Genomic DNA, 20,865 nt, shown 5'->3' on the forward strand with positions numbered 1-20,865 from the left:
CATTTTCTCTCACAGTAAAAACCTTTTCCAGCATGTTTAAAGAGGCTGGAGCATCTGCACAAGTGTGGCGCTCGGAGGAAGCCCAACGTTTCTGCTGCTCTGGGGGTCTAAGGTCGTCGCTGTGACCGTTGGACCCACACCGCTGTGATTTTGTTGATGTTGCTCCACAGCGCCTTTCTGTTGCGGGACTCGGTGAGGCAGACGTTTGCTTTTGAGGTTCCTGACATGAAGGGAGGGACTTGGAACAATGGTTTTGGACTTTGTGAAAGGCAGTCGACTGGTTTTTGTTCCTCCTCGTTATTGACTGGATCATGAGGACTACCACCAGCAGAATGAGGCACTGGATCAAGTGGAAATCAGCTGGATGATCACAGGTTGTTAGATTAGACCTCGCAGTTTTAATGCCTGCTCAACATTTCCACCCAGGTGGGACTTACGTCACAGATTCTGAAGGTGAGTTGTCTGGATCCCAAAAAGTGGATTCTGTTCATTTGGGCGTAACGTTTTCAGTGGGAGAAATGTTCCACCATCATCCAGGTGGTTAACGTTTCCCCAACTTTATAAACCTTCTCTGGATGATTGAGCATCAAGACACCCGGATGATGAACCCCAAGAAGAAGCAAACTCCTTCAACATGACAGTCCAGCAAAGCCGGGTCTGATGCTGATGCAGGAACCAGTAGGACCTGAGGAGAAATGTTAGTCCAGATGAGGAAAGTCTGGAGCTCACAGACCTGCTGAACTGGAACACAAGCAGGAAGTCCACACTTCCTAAACCAGTGATGAATCCTGTCAGCAACAAGAACCAGCGGCAGCAGACAGAGTGGCGGCCCATGAAGAAGAGGCTGGAGGATGTGGCGAGGATGGCTCGGGCCCTAACCGAGCCTGTGAGGTAAAGGCAGCTCAGGACAGACGACGCACAGCTGACCTCAGCTGCAGCCTCATGTCGTTGGAGCAGGTTGGAGCTGGAAGGAGTCCGCCTGAAGTCCGCCTGAAGTCTGCGTTTTACCAGCGTCTTCTTGTTTTTCTTTATTTTTTTCTATTGATTTTTAAAATGTTTGTGAGCAGACAGAAGCTCAGGACTCGACGGCTGATTTGGATCAGAGCATGCTCTGGTCCAAATCAATGAGCAACATCAATGGGAATATCTTACCACCTCCACTCACACAAGTGCAGATCCTCCACCCGAAGAAGCCTGAATATCAAAGGTGCGTGTGGAGGCCGAGGCACCTGTGTCTGTGCTGAGCGACTGGGCGGTGGGCCGGAGCAGCTGCCTCGCTCGCAGTAAACAGGAACGCTAACTCCAGCACAATCAAAGCTTATTTCCCCAGACATCAGCAGCCCTCATATCCTGTAATTTGCTGTTTTTCATAAACAGATGAGCAGGAGGAGGAGGCGCTGTGGAGGACAGGCAGACGTGCAGACACACAGATGGATGGACGGAGACGCTGCAGAGGGATTTGCTTTCTAATCCCAGCCCTGCTCGTGTGGATTCTCCTTCACTTTCATTCTCCTCCACTCGGCTCTAATTATCCTGCAGAGAAACAAACTCAATTTGTCGGACGGAAATTTTAATTGAAGCTTCCTTGTGGTTATGATTTTACGGCCATGAAGAGCACTCCGGAGACGACGGCTTGTTATTATTAGTGATAGCAGTTAGTAGTTTTACGCGCTCACACACTCAGCTTCATAAAACACCCTTTTAATACGTCCATAAAATGAAACCCACTGTGAAGACTTTTCCATGTTTCTCCTTCATCCCTGTCACTGCTGAATCATGATGACAATGCTTCGTCTGCTCCTTTGCTTCATTTCACTTATCAGTGTGATATCAGACAATCCTTCTAGCCCAAAATCTTTTGTGTGGGCATCTGTTCTGTCACTTCCTGTTTTATTTTGAAATCTCTCTCATTTGGTCAGTACTGCTTCCACCCATTGTCTGTTTTCCTGCTTGTGCCACACCTGTGTTCAGAGAGGTGTTCTGCAAAGGAAGTTTTCCACTTCGACCCAAGTGTGCTCAGTGCTGCTGTTTGTTTGTTTCTAAGGTGATGGCTGGATCCATGGAAACATGAAAGCTTCCTGTCCCACAGTCTGATGAAGGAGGCGACAAGTCAGATCACAGGGAATGAATGTGATTGGTCAATCAGGTGGTCAGGTGTGTTCTGTGTTTGCCGGAGAGTGACAGACGCAGCAGGATCATTTTCTGCAACAGCACGTGATCACGTGTACATGTTGACATGAACATATTCACATGAAAACATGAACATAAACACGTGATCACATGAACACTGGAACACATGCAAAGGTCCAAAGATGCATTATTTATGCATTTATTACAGTCACATGACCTGTGAAGTGCCTGTTTTAATGTGAGCCGCTCAGAGCCTGCAGCAGAGAGCCCGGTTTATCAGAGACAGCTAATAACCACCGTGGCATAGCTGTTATCTCTGCTGGGCTTTTAGGATCCGCGGATCCAGCTACGGCAGAGGAAGCCTGGATATTTTGAACCTCCTCTGTAGCCACGCCTCCTGAGAATGAGTGATAAATAAAAAAGCACACACAGCAAATTTCAGGGAGGTCTGTTGATCTTTGTTTTGTCCGACAGAAGAAAAACGTTCTTAAATGATTTATATTTATATCAGTCTTACAAACTCTCCACACTTATCTTCTTTATGGCTGTTGACTGGCCAGAATTTCGACAGGTTGTGTGATGTCATGTGCTATTGTTTCTGGGTGGGGGGGTTGTATAACAAGATATTTTTCAAAATAAAAGCGGATGATCCCTGCTGTGTTACTTGGTCCATGTTTGTGATTCAGACCTCTGTTATAATGAATGAATGAATAAGACGTACAGTCAGTATTTAACACTCACCATATCTCCCTTCTTTAAATGCTTTTTCAGAAATATTGAATATTTTGATTGTTTGGAAGATGTTTTAATATTAAATGTATTGATGATGCAATTAACAGATCCGAAATAAGACATAAATAATATAAAGTGAAAGTAAAGAACATAAAATACAGAAAAATAAATACAGAATAGAGGAAGTAGTGCATGTTTCAGGGCTAATATTTATTAGTTTCAGATTTAGCCATTCGTATAGAATAGCCTTTATTGTCATTGTACAGAGTACAACGAAATTGGAGTGCCACTCCCTTGGTGCAAGTTTCAATAATAAATATAAATGTAAAATATAAAAAGTACAAAAAAACAATCGTAAGTACTCAAACAATAGTATGTACAATATATACAGGATAGCAGCATTAATATGATGACAGTATGAATAGCAGCATTAATATAATGACAGTGACGGTATGGAATAGGTTCAATTGTTTTTGTGCTTATTTACTACGGTGATAGCTCTGGGAAAGAAGCTATCCCTGAATCTGTTTGTCCTGGTTTTATGTGACCTGTACCGTCGGCCTGACGGTAATAGTTCAAACAGTTGGTTGCTGGGGTGAGAGTGGTCCTTGATGATATTGCCAGCTCTGCTGAGGTACCGAGAGTTTGCAGTGACCTCCAGGCTGGGCAGAGAGCAGCCAGTGATCTTCTGGGCTGTGTTGATGACCCTCTGCAGTACTTTCCTGTCTGCAGCTGAGCACCCTGCATACCATGTTGTTATGCCGTACGTTAGGATGCTCTCTATGGTGGCTCTGTAAAATGTCACCAGCAGCCTCTCCTCCAGGTTGTTCCTCCTGAGCACTCTCAGAAAGTGGAGACGCTGCTGGGCCTTTTTAACCACCGCTGTAGTATTTGCAGTCCAGGAGAGGTCATCAGATATCTGCACGCCCAGAAACCTCATGGAGTGTACCCTCTCCACACAGCTCCCGTGAATGTAGAGTGGGACCGGGTCTGCTCTGCCCTTCCTGAAGTCCAAGATAAGTTCTTTAGTTTTCGTGGTGTTCAGTTGGAGGTTGTTAACTGAACACCACTCAGTCAGTCTGTTGACCTCATCTCTGTAGTCCGACTCCTCCCCCCTTGAGATGAGTCCAACCACTGTGGTGTCATCCGCGAACTTTATGATGGTGTTTGAGAGATGGGTAGGGGAGCAGTCGGATGTGTAGAGCGTAAACAGGAGGGGACTCAAAACACATCCTTGTGGAGACCCGGTGCTGAGTGTGATGGTGCTGGACCGGTGGGGGCCGAGTCTGACAGACTGTGGTCTATTTGTCAGGAAGTCCTTGATCCAGAGGCAGATGGGGGTGGAGAGTCCCAGGTGAGACAGTTTCTGGACCAGGATCTCCGGGATGATATGATTGAATGCTGAGCTGAAGTCCAGAAAGAGCATTCTCACATAGCTTCCTCGGTGCTCCAGGTGACTCAGCGCAGTGTGGAGCGCTATGGTGATGGCGTCCTCGGTGGAACGATTTGTCCTGTAGGCAAATTGGTGGGGGTCCAGAGTGGGAGGCAGACCGGCAACAGTGCAACAGGCCTGTAGTCATTTGGGCTGGCCACAGCTGTCTTCTTGGCGATGGGGGTGGAGGTTTTGAGGCAGGGCGGGATGGTGTTTGATGACAAGGAAAGGTTGAAGATTTTAGTGAAGACTCCGGTCAGTTCGTCAGCACATGCTCTGAGAACCTTTCCATGTATTCCATCAGGACCTGCCGCCTTCCTGGGATTCACTGACCTTAGAACACACCTCACTTGGTGCTCCCTAAGTGTTAGTGTGCCAGTGCTGGGGGCGGGTGGAAGTGGTGTGGCAGCTGAGGGCTTGGTCGTCTCAAAGCGGGCGAAGAAACGGTTTAGATCCTCAGCCAGTGAGGCATCAGTCCTAGATGTTGCCTGGTTATTGCTTCTGTAGTTGGTATATTTTGCCTGTTTATGTTATTGTATTTTGCACAACTCTGTTGCTTGTGAAGCTCGCACACAAGAATTTCACTCGCATGTGCTGTACCAATGTACCTGCACATGTGATGTGACAATAAAAGTGATTTGATTTAATTTGATTTGAGCAACCAGAACCGCTAACACAGGGACTTTAAATTGGGAGGGGGCGGGGCCAGCGGTTGCAGCCCCGCTCCGTGATAGGCTGCAGTAGTCGATTATGCTAATCAGAGGGCGTGGCCGTTTGCCGGAGACGCTGGCTGCTCGGAGACTGCTCATTGTGTCGGTTGGACCCGGACTTGCAGTAGTGCGTGCGCCCGCGCCGTGTGGTGGATTTACGGTGTAGCGGCGGAGCTGCGGGTTCAGCGGCCGGGAAGAAGCAGCAGGAGGTCGGCGTGGATTACTGCAAAGAACTCGGAGGTGAGCCGCCGCTTCTTCTTCTGGGGTTTAACGCTGGGCGCACGGGGTGCGCGTGCGTGCTTGCTTGTCCGGTACCTACTGTCTGTGGGCGCACGCGCAGCAGGGAAGGGGACGCTCCTGTGCGTGCGACCGTGCTGCTGCTTTGATTGCCCGCCGTCAATCAGGCGGACGGGACGAGCACGCGCGGCGCGCACCCTCGGACCCTCGTTAACTCCAGTCACCTTCTCGCGCGAGCTCCAACTTCAGCTCCGCGCGGGGCTGGGTGTGCGCGTGTTTCCCGAACCTGCGCCGCAGGAGCGGAGCGCGTGCGTTCGGGTGGGCGTCTTTGTCCTCCTTATTTAAGGGCGCACACACCGCTGCGCGTGCGCTGGCGCGTGTGAGAGAGTTCCGGTCGTCGTGTGGTGCGCAGCGGGAGCCGCGCAGGTGACTTTGAGCCGATCAGTCCGATCACATGATCGATAGCTGCTGTCATCGATACTGTGTGTGTGTGTGAGAGAGAGAGAGACTGTGTGTGTGTGTGTGTGTGTGTGTGTGTGAGAGAGAGAGACTGTGTGTGTGTGTGTGTGTGTGTGTGTGTGTGTGAGAGAGAGAGAGAGACTGTGTGTGTGTGTGTGTGTGTGTGTGTGTGTGTGTGTGTGTGTGTGTGTGTGTGAGAGAGAGACTGTGTGTGTGTGTGTGTGTGTGGGGTCTGGTTGAAGGTTTTTGTGGATGATCAATATTAATCATCAGTGATGGTCAGTGAGGTGGTGGAATAGAAAAGCCTTAGTTGTCACTGTACTGATGTATTGATCTGAGTCAGTGAGATGTGATCGATACTTTGTTGCTTCCTGTGATAAACAGAGTAAATCTGAAATAAATTGAATCTATTTCATTGTTTTAATTCTTGGCTTTACTTTCCTGATGTTTACTTTTTTTTATTAATGATTCATTTAGAATTTAAATGGTTTATTTTTATTCCTGAGTTTCAGTATTTTAACTATGATTCATTATTTTTCTGCTTGTTTTTGTATTTTTTGTCATATTTTTGTTTTAATACATTTATCTGCACCTTTTTACTGTTTCTATTTGTCGGATTTGTGACAAATCTCTGCAGGTGAATTTAATCCCTGAAACTTTCAACCTGTGCTTTGAAGCTCTGCTGCACGTTCATGCGTTACCTACAGCAGGTGTCATTTGGCCACGCCCCTCAGAGACCATAAATCCTCTCCCTTTGAGGCAGACAAGCATTTTAATATACGCTGTGGGGCCAAAAGTACCTGTCCAGGTGTAACTGGGTTGTTCAGGGGAGCGCTGTTCCACAAGAGGCGGTGTGTGTTTGTGTGTGCGTGGCTTCCAGATGTGTGCAGACCTGGAGGAGGCTGTTCTGTCTGTGGCTCACCTGTCTCACTCCTGCAGTCACAGGTAAAGTCACCATGCAGGTGTGATGAACGTAGAGAGCAGCTGATGCACTGCTGGCACCTCTGCTGGACGTCAGAAGAACTGCAGCTCAGTGACATATTTGTTGTCATCTGCTTGCTTAGATAATTTTTTTCTGTAATGAATCAAGCCCCGCCCCCTGGAAATCCTCCTGTGTGGCGCTGAGAAAGTGACGTCCTCTGATCAGACGTTTCGGGGATTTAAGGAGGAATTCTCAGGGTCAGTTGTCTGAAGGTTGTCCGTGAAATATCAAAATGAAACTCGCCGTTGCTCCTTGACGAGCGGCGTCCCGCCCGTAAATGGCTGATTATGATGCACAGAATCAGTAAAGTGGGCGTGGATAGATTTTGGCAGAAGGCGAGCGTGTCGGAGCCTCAGCAATCATGGCAGCGTTCACCGGTGCTGTGGTGGCTCGCGTTAGGGTTAATGAGCTAATCATAACGTAACGAGTTGATTATCTCTGCCATGAAGGGTGCGAACGCCGTGGCGGCCTGTGCGTCTGACGGCGGCTTCTTGATGTGACTTTAAACCCAGTCACAGCTGCTGCTGATGGCAGAGTTTCACCTGCTGCAGACAGCAGCTGGCCACGCCCCCAAAAACACTCATCCAGGATTAAGAACGGAGGCACGCTGACCTCACCCCGACCCGACTCTGTGCGGGTTGGCTGCGGTTTTGCCTGTGAGCGTTGAGGTCAAAGGTCACATTTTCTTTGCTAAAGAAAGAAAGCGAGGAGAGTTACAGCAGCCGGCTGTGTGTGGCCACGATGAGTTTCTAAAACGTGTCACAGACGCTGCTTCAGAGTTGGGGCGTGTTTGGTTTCTACTCCAGGGACGGCCGGTCTCTGAGAGACGCTCACAGGTGGATTTGGGCCTGTTTATCTCAGAGCTGCATCACCTTCAGCAAGGCGCAGCTTGCAGGTGTGGCGGTGTGTTTCAGAGCGCAGGTTTGCAGGGGAATTCCACCTTAAATGCTTCAAACGGCGATCTGCGGGGCTTCCACCACATGACCTCTGAAACAATAAATGCACTCGCTGCCAGGTCGGCATTCTGACTTTTCCCTTTGCACAGCATGCAGGGCGGCTGAAGCTGGAGCTGGAGGGAACGTGATGATGATGTCATCGTTTATTGTCTGTATTTTATTTCCACCTTTAAGCAAAGACGTGTTCCTTAAAAAGTCAGCTGACCTGACTCTGCAGAGGCTGTGGGCACTGCCATGGATGTGATGTCAGGTGTGACGGCGCGCTGTATTGAAAACGCGTCATGGGAGTTCATCTTCAGGCTTCGGGTCCAAGGGTTTCATCGCTCATGCTCTGCGGCCTGAGCGCTCCGTGCAGCGCGTGCAGCCGGCTGTTCTTTAACGACATCACACAAACCGGCGTGTGCTCCGACTCACACAGGACGATCCTTCCTCTCTTCCTGCCCTCCTTCTTCCTCTCTCCTTCCTCCCTCTGACCTCCTTCAACCTCATTAGCAGAGAAACTCCACCAGGTTACATCAGACACACACACACACACACACACACACACACACACACACACACAGTAACACACCTCCTCTCCTCTCCTCCCTCCTCTCCACCATCCTCCCTCCTCTCCTCCATCCTGCCCCCTCTCCTCCCTCCCCTCCTGCCTCCTCTCCTCCCTCCTCTCCTCTCCTCCCTCCTCTCCTCCATCCTGCCTCCTATCCTCCCTCCTCTCCTCCCTCCCCTCCTGCCTCCCCTCCTCCCATCCCTCCTCCATCCCCTTCTGCCTCCCCAACTGCTTCTCCTCCTCCCACCCCTCCTCCCATCTCTCCTCCATCCCCTCCTGCCTCCTCTCCACCATCCTCCCTCCTCTCCTCCATCCTGCCCCCTCTCCTCCCTCCCCTCCTGCCTCCCCTCCTCCCTCCTCTCCTCTCCTCCCTCCTCTCCTCCATCCTGCCTCCTATCCTCCCTCCTCTCCTCCCTCCCCTCCTGCCTCCCCTCCTCCCATCCCTCCTCCATCCCCTTCTGCCTCCCCAACTGCTTCTCCTCCTCCCACCCCTCCTCCCATCTCTCCTCCATCCCCTCCTGCCTCCTCTCCACCATCCTCCCTCCTCTCCTCCATCCTGCCCCCTCTCCTCCCTCCCCTCCTGCCTCCTCTCCTCCCTCCTCTCCTCTCCTCCCTCCTCTCCTCCATCCTGCCTCCTATCCTCCCTCCTCTCCTCCCTCCCCCCTGCCTCCCCTCCTCCCATCCCTCCTCCATCCCCTTCTGCCTCCCCAACTGCTTCTCCTCCTCCCACCCCTCCTCCCATCTCTCCTCCATCCCCTCCTGCCTCCTCTCCTCCATCCTCCCTCCTCTCCTCCCTCCTCTCCTCTCCTCCCTCCTCTCCTCCATCCTCCCTCCTCTCCTCCATCCTGCCCCCTCTCCTCCCTCCCCTCCTGCCTCCTCTCCTCCATCCCCTCCTGCCTCCTCTCCTCCATCCTCCCTCCTCTCCTCTCTCCTCTCCTCCCTCCTCTCCTCCATCCTCCCTCCTCTCCTCCATCCTGCCCCCTCTCCTCCATCCCCTCCTGCCTCCTCTCCTCCATCCTGCCTCCTCTCCTCCATCCTCCCTCCTCTCCTCTCCTCCCTCCTCTCCTCTCCTCCCTCCTCTCCTCCATCCTGCCTCCTATCCTCCCTCCTCTCCTCCCTCCCCTCCTCCCATCCCTCCTGCCTCCCCTCCCCCATCTCTCCTCCATCCCCTTCTGCCTCTCCCCCCTCCTCCCTCCACTCGTGTCGCGGTCCTTGTTACATGATGTAGACTATGATGTAACACCCTGAAAGCCTGCACAGGAAGTTGAGGGAGGGTCGAGCGTGTCGTCAGTTGAAGTTAAACATGGAGTGGTGTTTGCGCAGCAGGGTGGAGGCGATGCCCTTCATCGCTGTGCTGTACTTCCTGAGCATGTCTTCTGCTGCTGAGTGCTGATTGGGCAGGACGTGCTCTCTCGATGGCGCCCGGCTCTGCTGTCTCTGCCAGAAACTTCATGAAAACTTCAAGTTTTCCAGAGAGCTGCTTTCACTGTGGCCGAGAGCGCCCCCTGTGGCACAGGAAGTCTGCAGCTGTGGACGCTGTTATGTGATTGTGGTCTCAGAAATGTGGAAGCCACTCTCAGAATCTAGTGGTTTATTCCTCATGACCACAGGTGGAGGTAGGGCGGGGCTATATCATACCGTTCATGGTAACACCGGTGTCATGTTGGGCAATGATAGGAAAATGAAATATTGCGATAGAATATGGGTAAAACGCGCATGCGCAGTGCCTTTGTTTTCATGCGCACATGGAGGCGACGCAGAACGAGAAGAGTGAAAGTGGATCGTCGAGTGAAACGATGAACCTGAACTGGTTTGTAAAAATGCTGCAGCTTCACTGGTGTGGAACTGGTTTAGCTTTCGACCCTCAGATACACAACAAAGCACTATTTTTGGTAGCGCATGCTAGCGTCGTTATTACCGTGTTGTTTGGAAAATACGGCGCACTAAAAATCATCCTTTGATTTTTCTGAAAGTCGATAGAGCCCCTTATAATCCCGTGTGCCTTATGTATCCTCGCGGAGTGATACGTGCTGTGCTTCAACATAATATTACCGTACTGTGTGTGTTTAACCTCTTTTTAAGTTTTGTGGATGTTATACATGGTTATGCTGAGGATGTGTCGGCCAGTTTCCACTGGAAACGCCTTTTGGTTAAACTGTCAGCGAGGAGTTTGCACTGTTACATTTTTATATTTATTTTAATGCACATAAGAAACAGCTGCTTGTTTAAGTTAAAATACATTGATGTTTTGTTTTTGCACTAATAAAGTTGTGGAGTTGTAAAGTATTTTGTCTCGTGTCAGTTACATCGTTATCGCAAATTTTCCAATGTATATGGTGATAAATATTTTTGGTCGTCGCCCTGTTCTAGGTATGTGCAGCGGATGCTGTGAGTGCGCGTGTTGGCTGCGTATCAGACGCTGACCAAGCGTCATTCTGTAGCACGTCCTCAGAATTGTCTCGTTCTCTGCGGGTCTGAGCCCGGGTCGCGATGTCCGGCTCCGGGTCGCGATGTCCGGCTCCGGGTCGCGATGTCCGGCTCCGGGTCGTGTGTGTGTTTTTGTGTTCTGTCTATCTGTGCTCTCACACACCTCCTCCCCCTGCTTCTCCTCCTACTTATGTTATTGTACTGGTTCTGCTCGCCTGCACAGACCCCTCCCCCTCGCTCAGGTTGCGGGTAAATTGAACCTCAGAGATGAAGACAGATGAAATTTCTTTGGAGTGAGCGGCGGCCGACCTCAGCGCGTGTCCCGCTGCTTCTCTGTGATTTCGTTTGTCTGACCTTTACGTGCGGCGGGGGAGATCAGGAGACCATAAAGAAGGAGATGAAGACAGCGGCGGTCCGCGGGAGCCAATGACAGCCTGTTTCTGACAGCTTCATGCTTCCTGTGCGTTTCCTCTGAGGCTTCAGCCAGACTGCAGAAGGAGATTTAAAGGTTTGCTCACGCAGGCTCAAAGTTTCAGGTGACATCAGTTATAACAGTAGGATATTTATTTCCTGTTTCCAGAGAGACCTAGCAAAAGTCGGTCATGTGACACACTCGAGAGCGGACGCTAATGATCCCAGGTTTTTGCTTTTTGGGGTTTCTGCTGATGGAAAATCAGCGTTTTTCCTTTTTCCTTTCCTTTTTTCCTTTCCGGCAATGGCGGCCGCTACTAAGTTTTAAAATTACTCTTATTATTCTTTCTGGGTCACAAAATAAACCTTTAACATATTTTCAGGCGAGAATCTGTGTAAACTTCAAATATCTGCTCGGTTTATCGCATATTTGCAAAAGTGCGCCGACGTTTTCGGAGACGTCTGTGACCCACCAGCTCGATAGCGAGCCGGGGGGTTCAAGGGTCACTCGAGCCGGCGAGAGCAGCGGACCCCCCCGGCTTCATCGTTTTCAGACGGTTTGGCTCACATCAAAGTTATTAGTTTATTAGATTAAATTAAACTTTATTAATCCATCGAGTGGGTTCCTCCGGGATCACACAGCTGAATAAACGTCAGAGTGTGAGACGGTGAAGAGTTTACTCCAGTGTCCTGTTATATTTTAGACAGCAAGGAGCAGACGGCGAGTTTAGTAAACCCCACCGACACAGCGGTGACGCAGATCTGAAGGCGAGACCGTCACATTTCACAGCCTCACACTTCCGGCCTTCTCGGTCTTCGAAGGACCCGGCCAACGTAGACCGCGAAGGCGGGTCCTCCGAAGGATGCATCCGACGTTTTGGGACACAGCTTGTGTGACCCCTACAGCTGGTCCGTCCCGTTATTGTGTCCCCAGAAACAGCTCCGTTCTGTTTTGGGCTTTTGCAGCGTTTTTGTCTTTGTTTCCTTAAACGTGGGTTTAAGGCCACCGTAGATTCCAGCTGTCGATGACGACTCTGCTGTGGAGGAAAAACAGTTTCCTCTCAAAGTGAAGGAATTTGAAGCACCCGAGGTCAGAGCCGCCACCGCGCTCTGAAGGAACGCCATCGGCATCTGTTTCCACGTTTTCTTGGCTCACCGTTCACAGTGAGGGGCGTAGGAGGCTCCGAAAGCAGGAAACCATCAGGCTGACGTGTGTGTGTGTGTGTGTGTGTGTGTGTGTGTGTGTGTGTGTGTGTGTGTGTGTGTGTGTTGGCTGACCTCCAGGCTACCAGGATCTACCCGCTGCCAGGCATGTGCAGGATGGCTGCAGTGTGTTTCACACTCCAGCTGTGTGTGCTTCTTTGTGTGTCTCTGAGTGTGTATGTGTGTGTTAGGTGGCCTTTCATTGGTCGCCTCCGTTTGATCCAGCAGATTCATCCGGTGACCTTTTCCCCGTCATTCAGACTGCACAAAAAACAAAGACACACACACACACACACACACATGCGCACACAGAACAATGGGTGGATTAGCCCAGTTTTTGGTAATGCTGTGTTAATAGGCAGCAGATTACCTGGTTTTGCTGCAGGAAACAGAGACGTGTTTGTTCACGGGTAATGAGGCTTTCAGTTCAAACACTGAGACGGTCTTTATGTTTTATCAGCTGACCTCAGGTCAGCTTGTAACGACCCAAAACACAGAAGAATATCTGTGCCGTGTAAATAAAACATCATGTGAACAAGTGTAATATCAGAGTGCGATTGATGGAGTGATGTCGCATGTTTATGTGTCCAACAATCACGTCTGATGGCGAGGACGTCAGCGCCCAATGATCATTTAGCATCTAAAAACACAGCGCTAGTCTAATCAGGCTACCACTTGGTGAGGAGATGCTAGCGGCCGGTGAAACCCACACTTCAACACAAGACTCCGCCCAGCACTGGCAGAGCGCTCGCCATGAGACAGGAAGAGGAAACGTTATAATCTTATTAACAAAAGATGAACGCGCCACACAACTTTGCAGGCAGGAGACGTGTTTCCGTGTTTATCCTGCTGCACAGTCACAGCGTCGCTGACCGAAATCGGGCTCTGGCTGCAGGACTGGAGTCTGCATGCACTGGATCATCACTCTGGGTTCTCGGCTAGCTTTAGCGTGCAGATCACCAAAGAACCTTTGTAAGGACATAACTTAGTACAGTTACTGTTACTGCCTTCCTGAAAAATGTAATGTGTTTACAGTAATTTGTTACTTTGTTGCACCCAGTGCTTGTTTCAGTGAAAGGATGGAGACGATGTTCTTTGTGTTTGCATGAATAAATGATTCATAGATTCAATGAATTCATTTCATTAGTATTCGTTTGTTTTCCATCACCATAAATTTTCCTGGTATGAGTTTGAGGCTGCAGCAGTTTGGTTTTTAGTTCCTCTCCGTTTTTCTCAGCGGAGCCATGAGTGAGTGGCGTCCTGTCGATCTGCTGTGATCAGTAATCGTTAATATTAATTAACCTACGGACGCAGAAGCATGTTTTGTCCCAGGGCACTGACCTGAAGCCTGTTCTCTACATTTGTTTCTGTTTCCTTTACTGCTGGGTTGGAGCGTGAGGTCAGGTGAGGTTGGGTGAAGCTAAACGGACAGAGAGCAGACACAGCGAGCAGCTTTGGAGCGAGTCGCCGCTCGCTGTTTTCAGAGTCGTTCTGAAGCGGCGCTGAAACACTGTTTATGAATTTATCCGGCTTAGAGCAGCTCTCTCCGCCCGGCTGCATCATCACACACACACACAGGCTGAAGGTGAGCGGTCAGATTTAAAGCTGCTGCATGTGCAGGGTGCATGAACCCGCTGCAGTATCAGGATCTGTATCAGGCACCAGCTGTGACAGATGTGGCGGTTTCCCTGCTGGAAGATTTACACTTATTAACCCGGCGAGGCTGCAGAGAGAGAGCGAGCGTGAAGCGCTCCGGATTAGACCCGGCCTGTGTGAAACACTGCAGCACACCAGCACTTTACCCATAAGCAGCACTAAAGCAGAGAGGAATTATGGGAACTTTTTCTATCACGTATGATTTTGAAGAGTCCTTTAGTGTGAGTGTGGACTGCTGTCACACTCCCGGATGTGTGATGTGCTTCCGTGAAGCTATTCCTGCACATGAACTTCTCCCAGAGCTCCCACTGCTGGGAATACTCCCCGTGATCGAGGCAGGAGGTTACCTGCGCCGGGGCACTGGCTGATGGCGAGGAGGACGTGAGCGTGCGTGTGAGTAACAGCACAGGACTGTAACGAGCTGTGTGGGGCTCAGCACCGACACCGACAGGTCGGTGGTTGGAGCATCTCCGCGCTCGATGGCGTCCTCCTCGCGTGGTGCTTTTGTTGCTTGTGGAGGAAATCACTTCCTGTGTGTGTTCTGATTAGCGTTCTGTGGGATCGTTGGCTTTTGTCTGTTTGATGTGCAGCCAGCAGGACGTCTTTTTCCCGGGAAACCTGGTGCAGAACAAACAGAAGTGGGAGCGCTCCGGCTGATTCCTCCCACCGAACGCCGGCAAACAAATCACAATCAAATCTGACTGCAGAGTTTGCATGATGCAGGGACTTGAGCGCACTCCCCGTGGCTGCGCGTCACCGCTGCAGGATCTGCTCTTTCATTATTTTCTGCCGTCCTCCCCTCATTTCTCTCCTCCTTTAATTTTCTCCCTCGCCGCCTCGTGCTCCGTCTGAACTCGTCTCTCTTTTCGGCTCATTTGCTCAGACCTGTCGGCTGTCGCCGCCCATAACTCACCTCCCGTGCTCGCCGCTCGGAGGCTCAGTGCTCACATCTCTTTTATTTCCACGACGGCTGCGGCAGACCTCCACGCTCCCTCTGCTGATCCCAGCATCGCATCCATCCACATCTGGACCTCTCGCTGCCTCCGGAGGCCCGGAGCAGCCAGAGATGTGAGAGAGTCACTAATGTGGCCCCGAGTTAGATCATCCCGCTAACGGAGGGTCTTCATCAGGATAATGGACTCATCTCCTCTCTCACTGTCAGTAAAGCTCACGTCTATTCATATATGTCCAAGAGTTCTTCCGCTGATGCTCGTTTTCCTGAGGATCCATTTGAGTGAAAGTCCAAAGTCTGCGTGTCGACGCTCGGATTCACCAACAGGAAGTGTCAGATCCCACGCTGCTCCTCTTTCCTGTGCTGAAGCTGTCTCAGCATCCAGGATTACTGAGGGCGGGTGTTATCAGCCTGTGCTGCAGAGGACTGCTGACTGCTGCGGTCGTCTCTGCTGCTTGTGTCAGAGGTGAAAGGTCACCGCAGCAGAGACGGAGCATAAAGGCAGGACAGCTGACATGTGACCTCATTTACATGGACGGATATCAGCTAAACAAACACACATTCCGAAGTTACTACTATGAATTACAGTTATGAGTTGTAATTGTCAGAGAGGGTCAAAGGTCACATTCCGGCGGCACTGATATTGTATCCTGCTGTTTTAGCCGTGGTCCTGCTGCTCCCAGTGGTCACTCGTGGCATTGCAAAAAACCCAACAAACTCACCTGAAGGTAACACCTGTGGACCGCAGACAGCACTGAGCATGTGCAGAAGGCCACAGTGCAGGTGTTGAGCGCTCAGCTCCAGGTGAACTGGTGGTTTTTATGTTAACTGGTCAGATTGGTTTCCATATTCTTCTCCGTTTGAGCTTCACGTGTATCTACAGCCAGTCAGACGCCTGCTCCTGTCGGACTCTCGGCTTTATTGGACTCACCTTTCCAGGTGGAACCAGGTCTGGGAACGCCCCGGCTTCCTGCTCCTCCTGCTTCTCTGGTTGGTTCTCTGCTGGAGGGTGTAGCTCGTTTAGAGGCTTGGTGGTTGGATGATGTTGTTGGTCCTTTGTGTGTGCAGGTTTTTCTGAAGCAGTTTTCATGTCTTTGCTTTTTCCGAGTGTCCCACAGTGCTTCCAGGTATGTCCCGGCTCAGGTATGGAAAGGTGGATGAATGAGACGGAGTTCACGGAAAACATAAAACTGGAGCAAATCTGATCCGGCTGTGTTGTTAGAGGAGTGTGAGTCAGAGATATCCTGACTGGAGCAGGGATCGAGCCCTCCTCTCTCTCTGGACCTGAACCCTCCGGCCGGCTGTGGTCAGATCTGCCGGTGTCCAGGTCTCAGGGACACCTGCGCCCCTCCCACAATGCACCTGGATGAAGACGAAAGGCCTGACCGCCTCCTCTCTCCCACTGTGTCTCAGCAGATCAGGATTAGTCAGGACTACATCTGGATCTGGACTTCTACTACCTGGATTTGGGCCTTTCTGTGCTCTGATTGGCTCTGCCGAGAAGCTGCTCGTGATTGGACCACCTGAATTCGAGGTAAGTTAACCTGTGTGTACTAATGTCTTTAATGAAGCTGCTGCTGGAGCTGCACAGGGACATGCAGGGTGTTACTGTGTGTGTGTCATTAATAACATGATCAGCTGATAGTCACACAGGAGTGTGTGGAGCTTTAATCTCGCTGACTCTTGCCAGATGACCTCTGACCTGTGACATCACATGAATACAGACGTGTCCTGTCATACGTGTACTCCTGTGGTCCTTGTGAGGTCTTCCGTGCGTTGCAGGAAATAAAACTGCAGTCATGGTCAGAAACAACTTTCATTTATGTCATTGTGTTGACCTCTGACCTCTGACCTCTGCATACACAGAAACAGGCTTAAAGAACCGAGTACAGGAAGTAGTCTGTTCCCTTGAAGAGAGATACATGCTGCAGATTTGACTTTGTTTTACTGAACCTGTGTGTGTGTGTGTGTGTGTTTGTGTGTGTGTGTGTGTGTGTGTGTGTGTGTGTGTGTGTGTGTGTGTGTGTGTGTGTGTGACGATAACAAACCGCTGTAAGAATTAATGAGTAAACACTGGAGGATGTGCAGAGTAAATGTGCCTCAGGGTGTGTGTGTGTTTGCCTCGAGGCAGTGCAGAGATCCCACGGGAAAACTGGAGGTTAAAGGCCTGCTTGAACTTGAAAACACACACACACACACACACACACACAGATGAGATAGTACTCTAAAGAAGCTGATAAGGCCTCGACATGCCTCAGATAATAAATCCGCACACAGTCACAGTGTGAGCGAGGAAATCTGCTCGGAGCTGCTGATGGATGAGGGCTGAGATATCCGAGTGAAACGTCTGGAAGTTCGTTCGAAGGATGTTTGTGGAACACAAGAACTCGTTTTTTCCACTGAGCTGCAGTCTGGACGTTGTTATCAAAGTCGGAATTTCTTTGGAAAGCAAAGCTGCGACTGACAGTCGGGATATTTGAAGAGATCCAAGCGCGGTGAGGAAGTTGGGCTTTTTTTTTGGATGTTTCTCGACGGTTTTTGTGCAAAGGTTCAAATTTTAAGACGCACTGTTTAAAAGTGTCCAAATGTTTGTAGACAGCTGTTCCACTGACGTAAAACCAGGATTTGTGGGGACCTGATAGGAAAATATAAAAGTTTGATGTGTGAAGTCGATCAGCGGCGTTTTGATCTCGTGCTCACGCCGTCAGGTTTGTGTGTGCGGCTGCATAAATCTCTGAAAGGGTTTGTTCAGTGTCGGTCGGCGAGGACAGCGCTGCTTCACACGGGAGCGTTTGTGAAACTACAGAAACTCATCGGCTCATTCACAAAAATGTCATTCAAGACAGTTTTTTAAAAAGCATTTTGTGGGGACGTTTGAGTGAAGCGGTGAGGTTGGAAAATGTGGATGGTGGGGACATTTGGATTGTGCCACACAATAAGAAGTTAACCCTAACCTGTGGTGATGAGTCCTGCAGGTTTCCACGTCACAGCGACACAGACGCGGGGCCGATTCATGGCTTCATTGTTATGGCGGTGCTCGGGGTCTTTGACCCGAACCCCACGCTCCTCTCAGACAGACGCTGTGACGGGGAAATGTTTGTGTTTGACGGAGCAGATGATGGCTCGCTGCAGCGCTGCGTTCGTTTGCAGAACTCACTCCTAAAGAGCCGTGCAGGGACCGGAAGCCAAGCTGACCCGCCAATAAGACAGTTTGGAGTTTGTTTTTTGCCAAATTTTGGTTTTACTGACAGCTTAAAGTCTCACTTTGCATGCTGCCACATAAAAACACTCCTCTGCAACCAAAACACCAAATGCTGCTTCGCTTCCCTCCTCTTCCTCCTCCTCTTCCTGGTGTCAGTGCGATGGAGTAACTGATGCCAAGCAGCTCCTTCATCTGACAGGTCACAGAACGCTCAGCAATCACTGATGGAATCGGTTTCACACCGCCCTCCTACGGGGGTGCTGGGACGCGTTTTGTCACATGTTAATTCCTGACGTCCGGCGTTGAGCCCGGCAGACTTGACGTTTCTGCTGCAGTGAAGCTGGAAACGCTCGATCAAGAGAAGCTTCGACTGAGACTTTTGTTGATTAATGAGCCGGGACGTCTCAGCCGAAAGCACTCGATCATGGAAGAATGGGAACTGGCTAATACCTGGACCACCCAGGAAGTAATCCCCACTCACGCCAATTATTACTTATTGATGTTTTGGGCCCAATGAGAACCCCAGTCTCATCACCCCAGAGGTGATAAGTGACCGTGACACGGAGCAGACTTAACCAATCACTGCACAGTATGCAGTCAGCATTTATCTGATGGAGCCAATCCCAAACAACATATGGCTCTGTTTACGTTTGTGCTCCGATCCCAACAGGAGGAACGACCGGTTAGCTTCAGTCTGTGGAGATCGATCATCGATTACAGAGAGGAGGTGTGTCCGTGTGTGTGTGTGTGTGTGTGTACTCGTTGTACTGATGTTTCGGTGACACCGTTCCCAGTAATGTGAGTTATTGCTGACACAGAGGACGTCAGCATAGGAATCTCGGAGCGAGTCTCAGGAAGTCTTCCTCCCATACTTCTACCTTTCTGCTGCTGGCAGATAAAGGCTCCTCTCTCTGCTCAGGGATTAAGGCCAGCAGCGATTATCTGATCTTTGTCTTGCTGAGGGCCTGAGACTCCCAGCCCCCAATCACAACAGCACTGACAGTGCTCTCAAAGCCTGGCTCGACTCGCGGTGCTGAGGAAATGACCCAGTTAGAGCGAAATGTTGGGGGTCAGCTGACTGGGAACGCCGGCTCCAGGATGACTGTGTCAGCAGGAAAATCTCCAGTTATGATGGATGATGGTCCCTTCCCCTCCTTCACTCATGAATTCGATCTGTTTCTCAGCGTGTTTTATGTTAGTCAGGATTTCTGTGATTACGTGGTGACCTCTGACCTTTGACCCCTGACCTCCTGTGAAGTAAGGTTTTGCTTTTGTTTGTGTTTTTGTTTCATTTTGATAAGCCAGCTCATGAAGTCTGTTTCCTGCTGGTTTGAGGCAATAAAACTGTTGCTGTGGACGTGTCCTCGATTGTGGGACTTTGAATGGCTGCAGGATTAATCCTGTGTGTGTGTGAGCAGGTGGTGGTGGTGGTGGTGTTGGGGGTGGGGCTGCATGTCTGTCTTTGGATTAAATGTAAAAAGATTGGACCTCCTCCTCGGTCCCTCCTGTCTTTATCTGCCTGGCTGGAAAAAGGCTCTAAACCTCATGACCCCTCGTGCCTCCGATGGTGTATGACTGTGTCTGTCCTTACCAGGGTCACGTGGCTACAGCCTTCCTGCTGTCAGTCATGGCCCCTGAGCACCAGGCAGGCATGCCTGGTGGTTGGTGCTCCACTGAGGAGGTAGAAGGCCAGCAGCAGCTGGTTATACCAGGTTATTCTTCAAGCAAGCTTTAATTGTCACATACACAATCATACAGAGTACAACATGTAGTAAATGGCCTGCATTTGTATAGAGGCGCTTTACACTACATTCAGTCATCCACCCCATAGTAGTGAAATGCTTGTGTCCGAGCTGCGGACAGGCTGGAGGCCATTTTAGGACTTGGTTTTAGCATGGGGGGTCTAGCCAGGCCCCTTACTGAATCCAGTAAGGGTCTGCGCTCCAAAGGTGTGTAGTCTTACCACTACAGCTTCTTCCTCAGGACACAGAGGAAGTGCAGCTGCTGGGCCTTCGTTACCAGGGGGATGGTGTTGTGGGTCAATTCATTTCAGTGTTATTTATACAGCGTCAAATCACAACAACAGTCGCCTCAAGGCGCTTTATATTGTTTCATTTCATTTATTTATTTATTTCACACTTGGTCAACAGTTTCCACAGTTAGTTCTTTCAGACAAACCAACCACACTGTCTGTCAGTAAAGCAACCATGTGTGAAAAGCAGCAGGAAGAAGAAAATATTCGTATTAAACCCCGCCCCCTCTCTACAATCCAACTTATATTGCAAGTGGGCACCAAAAGTCAAGGAACAAACTAACATTAACATTTATCTCCGGTGTTTGAGGTGTTGTGTTGTATTGGTGTTTGCGGTGTTTGCGGTGTTGTGTTGGTGTTTGTGGTGTTGTGTTGTGTTGTGTTGGTGTTTGCGATGTTTGAGTTGTTGTGTTGGTGTTTGTGGTGTTTGAGTTGTTGTGTTGGTGTTTGTGGTGTTTGAGTTGTTGTGTTGGTGTTTGCGGTGTTTGAGTTGTTGTGTTGGTGTTTGTGGTGTTTGAGTTGTTGTGTTGGTGTTTGCGATGTTTGAGTTGTTGTGTTGGTGTTTGTGGTGTTTGAGTTGTTGTGTTGGTGTTTGTGGTGTTTGAGTTGTTGTGTTGGTGTTTGCGGTGTTTGAGTTGTTGTGTTGGTGTTTGTGGTGTTTGAGTTGTTGTGTTGGTGTTTGTGGTGTTTGTTGGTGTTTGTGGTGTTTGCGGTGTTGTGTTGCTGTTGTTTTGTGTTGGTGTTTGCGGTGTTTGAGGTGTTGTGTTGTTGTGTTGGTGTTTGCGGTGTTTGAG

The 20,865-nt window shown here is 50.1% G+C and overlaps 1 protein-coding gene across 7 annotated transcripts in view; it reads left to right on the forward strand.

The window, feature by feature from the left end:
* Nucleotides 1-5,091: 5,091 nt before the first annotated feature.
* LOC146548452 (semaphorin-6D-like) overlaps nt 5,092-20,865 on the forward strand; it is a 107,551-nt gene continuing 91,777 nt past the window's right edge. For 3 of the 7 annotated variants that reach the window (XM_085263271.1, XM_085263268.1, XM_085263272.1), the window contains exons 1-2: nt 5,093-5,244; nt 16,254-16,371. The gene's annotated coding sequence lies outside the window, so the exon portion shown is untranslated. Of the gene's footprint in view, nt 5,245-16,250; nt 16,372-20,865 lie in introns of all 7 variants that reach the window. The other 4 variants (XM_085263269.1, XM_085263274.1, XM_085263267.1 and 1 more) reach the window with 3 other exon arrangements.

The sequence above is a fragment of the Mchenga conophoros genome, linkage group LG22, assembly GCF_057382185.1.
Source record: "Mchenga conophoros isolate Kocher_MC1m ecotype Shallow Benthic linkage group LG22, M_conophoros_male_GT1.1, whole genome shotgun sequence".
Classification (NCBI taxonomy): domain Eukaryota; kingdom Metazoa; phylum Chordata; class Actinopteri; order Cichliformes; family Cichlidae; genus Mchenga; species Mchenga conophoros.